The 7,563-nt window shown below is 37.3% G+C and overlaps 1 protein-coding gene across 3 annotated transcripts in view; it reads right to left on the reverse strand.

Moving 5' to 3' along the window:
- Positions 1–6,938: 6,938 nt before the first annotated feature.
- The window catches only part of COL14A1 (collagen type XIV alpha 1 chain), a 253,970-nt gene continuing 253,345 nt past the window's right edge, over positions 6,939–7,563 (reverse strand). For all 3 annotated transcript variants that reach the window (XM_069081354.1, XM_069081352.1, XM_069081353.1), the window contains exon 48: positions 6,939–7,563. This exon is cut by the window's right edge. The gene's annotated coding sequence lies outside the window, so the exon portion shown is untranslated.

Raw genomic sequence — 7,563 nt, forward strand, 5'->3', positions numbered from 1 at the left:
CACAGCTCTCTTCTTACGCTTTTGTACTGGTCATCGGTCATGTCTGACTTGTATTCCCTACTCACCTAGATATCAAAGAATTCTTCATTTCTTTCAAGATGTAGCTCCACGACCATTTACATGGAACCTTTCCTGATTCCCCCACCTCCTGGTGCCCTCCCCTACTACTATGTTGTATTTCACTTATATTCATTTGTATTTATTCTGTACACACACACACACACACACACACACACACACACACACTGCATATATATGTACGTTTGTTGTCTCTCCCAATGAAATATAAGGTCCTAGAAAGTAGAGACTGTTTTATTCTTTGTACTTGTATCTGCAGAGCCTAGCACAGTACTTGACACATAGTAGAGGTTCGATAAATACTTGCTGATTGATTGATTTGTGCAATTAGCTAAATGCTACAGTGCAAAAGAATGGGAATTTTTAGTAGAATTAGATTTTGGAGATTCATAGGTAATATGCGATTCACTGTCTTTCACTAGATATTAGAAAACTACAGGTCTTTATTCAGCTGTCCAGAGAGCTCTCCAGAAGAGAAAATAATATGGTGGCAGATCCCATCCAAACCACCTTCAGAGACTTGCCAGGCTGCTGGGGTCTATAGGAGATAGCTATGTAATTTGGGGCAAATCTTTTTTTTTAAATACATTTTAAATAGCTTTTGTTTTTCTGTCACCTGCATTTCTAAATATACCTACTCCAACCATCCTTTATAGTAGTAAATATGAGAACAGTTCAGCTAAACTAACACATCTGGCATTATATGCATAGATGCCTTCTGCAAAGAAGGGGAGGTGACTTCCTATATCTCTTCTCCAAGGTCAAACTTGATCGATATAATTTCATGGCATTGTTTCCCTGGTTTAGTTGTTGTTGTTTCCACATACGTTGCTGTAGTCATTGTATATAGTTTTCATTCAGCTTACTTGCATCAGTTCATGTAAGTCTTCTCATACTTTTCAGATTATTTCTTGCAATGCAGTAGTATTTCAGATATTAATATATCACAGCTTGTTTAGACATTCCTCAATTGATGGTCATCCACTTTGTTTCAAATTATTTGCTATTCCCCAAAGTACTGCTATAAACATATTGGTGTACATAGAGACTTTATTTTTAGTGATGGCTTCCTTGAGGGCAGGGACTTACATGTTTTGCTTTGTATCTCCACCACCTCCAATGATCCTTGTCACATGGTAGGAACTTAATAAATGTTTGTTGAAGGGAATCCTATATGCTTAGTGGTAGAAGTTCTACATGAAAGGGTTTAAACATTTTATTCACTTTCTTAGCATAAGAAAGTGATAGTCAAGAAACCATGGAATTCCCAGGGTTGCAACATTCTCAGCTATAAAATGAAAGGATTGGACCAACTGATCTTTAAAGTCCCTTCTAGTGCTAACATTATATGGCTCAATGGTTCAGTTCCCTTCAACAGGCATTTATTAAGTTCCTACTACCTGCCAGGAGGTGCAAGAGATATAACAAAAAAAAAATTGTTAAGTCCTTGCCCTCAAGGAGCTACTATCTAGGAGATGAGACAGGTGCATAAAATGTACAGAGATAAATAAACATAAGGGAATTTGAGGAGGAACTGAGCATTAAACAGCTGGAGGCCATGGGTTCAGGAAAGCCTTCAGAGATGTTGAGGGTAGAACTAAACCTTGAATCAGAATTTCACAAGTTTCTATTCAGCACTTGAGCGCAAGGAATGGAACCATTTTAAGTAATAGACCATTTTTGCCTTGATGGAGCTATGGAATGATGGCTAATAGAGCAGCTTTTGAGTCAGTCTCCATTCTCATCTCCATTAAAGAAAATTGTCCCCAGTCTCATCCCTAAATTTCCATTTCTGTCAGAAAATGCCTGGTCTTTGAAGGTGAGAGTCTGTACTTAACAGATGTTACAGAACCTCAAAATGATGGTGTAAATTCTGCTACTGCCATTTCTCCGGGGAGAATAGAGCATCGTTGCATCACAGAATCCTCCCCCTCCCACCCTTAATATAAATTCATTAAAAGCAGGCATTTCTTTTTTTGTCTTTTGTATTCTTGGTGGTGATTAGATAGTCCCTATGCAAATGCAAAGCAATCACATAGCTATTTCTAACAGTACCTAGACTTGACCATTGGAGGGGTTCAAAGGAACTTTGAATGTCTCCAGAAAGAATGTGTATGGTGCTTCCCAAATTAGCATATGGACCATCTGTTTGGAAAGCACAGGAAAAGCCTGGCAAGAGGAGAGACTGCGAATTTCACATCTGAAAGAGATTATTTTCCAATGTGTATGTGCATGTATGCATATGTGTATACATACACACATATATATATTATATATATATAATATACACATGTATTTTTCCATACACCCAGATGTTTAGGAATTGGGCCCATTTAAATAATGATAATAAATAATATTTCTTCTGAACCCAAGTTAGCAAAGAGTTTGTTACCTGAATATCAGAAACTATGCATAAAGAGCTTTATGTTATTTATTAAGGTTGTGTAAGAGAACTCAAAATGTATGTAGATACTTTGCTAATTGTGTTTGTTAGTTCCTTACTGGCTCAGTTGTTTTTGCTGGTATAGAATTCACTTTACATCAACATTAAGGATTTTCCAGATTTCATCATAAAGCCTTTTGCTAGTAAGCTTGGGAAATTAGGTGTTTGCACCCAGAACACGAATATATTTAGCTTGTGAAGGTGGCTTAAAGTCAAAAAAGTTCCTGCTGTCCATATGTATTTTCCATTGTGCAGTAAAATACAGGGGGAAAATCAAAATGTTATTCACCAGTTGTATTTGGATGTGTTATCTAAGCATGGAGGTCATTTCACTCATCACCCAATAAAATGCACTTGCCCCTTTGTTTGTAGGAAATGTAAACACCTTGTTTATTTGAGGCCTTCCTTCTGACTGTCTCTCTCTGTGTCTGTGTTGATTCTCTCTTTGACTACAAGCTCTGGAAAGGCAGGACCTCTTTTCTACACCATACAAGCTCTGGCCCAGCACCATGCTTTGACAGCTGGGCTTTGTGGCACTTTCTATGATGATAATAATGGGAAACTATTTGAGTATATACATCATAAAGCTAAGCTGCTAGAATTTTGTAAAAATAAAAAAACTCCCCATCTGGAAGCCAATTTTCTAATAAAACCCATCATATATATATATATATGCATGTATGTATACCTAAACTTATATATCTATAACTTCAAAGTTCTTGTTAGCATGTACTCATGAAAGTGTACAATTTAATTAGTAAGAACACTTTAATGATAGTGATAATCATAATGACAATGGATTTCTTAAGTGACTATAACTAACAAAATCCATTCATACAAAGACTTTCTTACGAAAGGATTCTCTTAACTCTTATTTTTTCTAACACAAAAGTATTCTAAAACCAGAAGTTCCACTTTGAACACAAATTTTTGGTTTTTATAACTTTGTGACCAATAAAAATTTTTCATTTTGCATTGGAATTGATACTGTGTACCTAGGCCAGAGAGACAGAACAATTCAACAAACATTTATTAAACACCTTTTATATTAGAATTGCCAATGAGACAAAATTTTTAAATGGTAAAGAGGTCCTGTTCTTCAAAGATATTAATAATATTAATAATAAATAATTGAAAAATTAATAAAATAATAACTAATATATATACTGCTTTAAGGTTTACAGGGTGCTTCACAAATGCTATCATAATTTACCTTCATAACAACTCAGTGATAAGTGCTATTATTTTTTTTATTTTACAATTGAAGAAACTGAGACAAATGCATTGCCCAGGATCATACAGCTCGTTAAATGTCTGAGGCAAGATTTTTACTCAGGTTCTCCCATGCTGTATCCACTAGCTGCCACCTAGGTGCCTAGAAGAGAAATGTAAACAGATGCTAAATTTGAAGGAAGAATGAACACTAACAGCCTAAAGTCTCAGGTAAGGTTTTCCATAGAAAATTCTAAAGAGCAGTTATGAAGAAGGAGTGCATACCAGGAAGGTAGGCTAGGCTGCACAAAGCCCTGGGCTTGGGTCAGCAAGCAAGCCACTTTAACCGGCAGCTAGGAGGCATGAAGGAGAGTAACGTGAAATGTCTGAAAAGGTAGATTTTGGTCAGATTGTGAAGGGCTTGAATGAAATTTGAATTTATTGCCCATGTTGACAAAACTCATTCTAAATCAGTATTTATTTATCAAAATTATCTCAGTTCCTCTCTGTATGTAAAATGTACTCAGCTATGGAGAGAACACACCAGCATCTGCACCATGATAGCAGTGGAATCAAGAAACATCTGAGTGAACCCACCCATAACCATTGGGAAGGGACAAATGAGCCTGAGGGTCTGGGTTCCCTCTTCCTGGGACCTGTTATCAGGTCAAACAATTGTTGCTTCAGCTACTTCTGAGCATCTGCACCATGATAGCAGTGGAATCAAGAAACATCTGAGTGAACCCACCCATAACCATTGGGAAGGGACAAATGAGCCTGAGGGTCTGGGTTCCCTCTTCCTGGGACCTGTTATCAGGTCAAACAATTGTTGCTTCAGCTACTTCTGAGCTGCTGCTGTTCTCATCTTCCTCTGCCCCTTACTAGGTGATGTCTCACCTGAGGGCTTCTGGGACTCTCCTATATGATTTCTGGGAAGATGAGCAGCTTCTTCCTCCTCAGAGCATTCAAACCTCTTCTCTTCAGGAAGAACCTAAACATTATTATTAAGCTCTTCTTGTATTGGTGGTCTTTCCCTTCTTTGTCTCCTTTCTGTAGCACTTTTATTCTCCAACAGCTTGAAAAGGGTCAAGTCTTCCCTCCTCCACCTAAGAACCGTCCGTGCCTTTTCCATTACTGAAGCCTTGTTCTGTTTCCTTTGGGAACCCTTCATCCTTTTAACAATGTGAAGTATACCTGGATTGGGACTTGGTACACTGGCAATAGTCCACTCCTCAGATTCTTGGATGGGGTGGCAGATTCTGTGTGGTCCTGCCCCCTCTGTAGTCGTTCTGGATGGGCAGGGCAAAGCCTAGGCACCTGGGTCTATCCCTTGGTAACCTTGGTCTGTCTCTGACTCTTCCTCCTGGCATAACTGCCAAATGAAAAGTTGGTGCCTGACTATGTCCTTGACCACCCCCAGCTAGAGGTGATAGATGGGGATTGACATTCTCCTCCGAGAGAGAGAGATCATTCTCTATTTCAGCCAGTCAGCTGTGGCTGAAATTCTTCATAATGGTTGAGATTTTCAGCCTTATTTCTTGAAACTATTTTTGAGCATTTCCATTGTAATCCCAAGGCACCCAGTTAAAACTTTTAGAGTCAGTTTTCCCCACCCACTAATCTATTCTGTCGATTAATTAGTAATCTATTTGTTCCATGAGCAGCTAAGTGGCAGTGGATAGAGCGTTGGGCCTGGAGTCAAGAAGACTCATCTTCCTGAATTCAAATTTGTCCTCAGACACTTACTACCTGTGAGACCTTGAGCAAGCCTCAGTTTCTTCATCTGTAAAATGATGTGGAGAAGGAAATGGCAAACCACTCCAATGTCTTTGCAGAAAACCCCAAATGGGGTCACAGAATCAGATGACATTGAATACAATGGAATATCATGATTTGTTTCACTTTTTCTTACTTGTCTTACCAATGATATTTTTCTTCACCTTCTTTTATTTAACTCAATATTCCTTAAACCACATGTATTCTCATATATATACACATATACACACATATATGTATGTGTGTATATATACATATAGATATGTATGTATGTATATATGTCCTTGATCTTGCATCTCTCAGAATTTAGTAGTAAAATCTGGACCAGTATTTGGACCTGGGGATTGTTCTTCAAATTCTCCTTAAGTTCTCCTTCCCAAATTAAACTTCAGATATACTTGATTAAGTTAAATCCCCTCTGAGTCACCAAAAGGATTTCCTTCCTATTTCTTCCCTATTCTCCTCCTATTTTTCCCATATTTTCTCCCCTCCCCCAAACAAAATCAGAAAGTAGAGCCTCCAAACAGCTATTAACTATCACTTACCACATTCATTTAAATTGGAATGATACATTGTTGGACATCTAGATGGGAATATTGGTCAGTTAGTTGTCTTGTTGCCTTATTAACTAGTCCAGTTTTCTAAGCATCAGTCCAGTTATTTTATTTAGGTGGTTTTATTGTCTCCTCAACATATCCAAACTATCATTATTATATCACTTTGCATAAGGATGATGCATAGAAACATGGTATTTCTTTATTCAGGATCAAAGATGTTGTTCCAGTTCTACAAAGGAAGTGAAATAATGTAAAAAAAAACCCCGTGGACAATAAATAGCATAGCACAGCAAGGCTCTTTTACTACCAGATGAGGACTGTGTGCTGACCAGTTGCACTAGGCTCATTCTATTTTTGTTTATAAACCAGTGTCTGTACTTGATAAATATTAGTTGGTAGTGAGAACATATTATAATGAAAATGATCAGATAAAGAAGATCCAAAGGATATTGGAGGTCATTTGATTCTATGATATTTTTTCCCATTGAAAAAATAAGAGAAATTAATTCAAAATATAAACAAAGTGGTTAAGGAGCTGGTCCTGGAATCAGGATGACCTGAATTCAAGTCCTACTTTGTGGCTATATTGGCTAGGTGGGCCTAAGGGAGTCACTTAACTTCTCAGTAACCCAGGAAATTTGCTGAAACAATAAATTGTACAACATGTTCCAACACACATTGGAATTCCTCAATGAGAATTCCCTACACTAATTAAATCAAACATTCAGTTCAAAAAGAAGTCCAAAAGTAAGAGAGTATGGAGGTAGAGAAGGAAGACAAAAAAAATGACAAGAAGGACAAGATGATTCTGTTTTCTTTATAGCTCAAATATAAAGTTTAAGTAAAAATAAACTGAGACAAGTTCATTCAAATTTAGTTTACAGCTTTTATTTGCTTACAAAACAGAATGGAAATAGGTAAACAATAAATTATCTGCGTGTTCATACCAATCCATGTAGATGCAGTGAAAAAATCCCAGCAACCAAAAACTAAAGAATTCTTTCATTAAATATAGATCTCTCTTTAGATTGAGGGAAGGTCACTGTTTTAGGATAGCAATTCATTTCTCAAAGCACAAAAAAGAATATTTATTTGTAAAACCAATGACTACAAAGACATACTAATCAGGTCCTTGGTTCTGAGAGGGTGGCAAAATTTATCAGGGGTAATTAGGGTTGGGTTGGCCCACAATGCAAAATGGTGTTTTCCTGACAGCATTCCCTCTGTAGAGGGGGCCTTTCTAACAGTTAGAGTTCATTTATTGGGTCCCTGAGGTAAACTTGGAATGCCCTTTTACCACATTTCTCTTGGGGGCCCATTTTTCCCTAATCCAATTGAGACTATTCAATTCTGGGGTTTCAAATGGTCTATTAGAGCAAGGGGCAGCTTCCAATACTGGAGATGGATTTTGCATTCTTTGCTGAGTACTTTCCTAGCAAAACATTAATAATCTGGCATGCATTTAAAACAGCAAAAGGAAGCACTATTCTTTAAAGA

This window comes from Petaurus breviceps, unplaced genomic scaffold (assembly GCF_028583685.1).
Source record: "Petaurus breviceps papuanus isolate PSGF00001 unplaced genomic scaffold, PetGlider_PUasm1.0 98, whole genome shotgun sequence".
In the NCBI taxonomy this organism is placed as follows: Eukaryota; Metazoa; Chordata; class Mammalia; order Diprotodontia; family Petauridae; genus Petaurus; species Petaurus breviceps.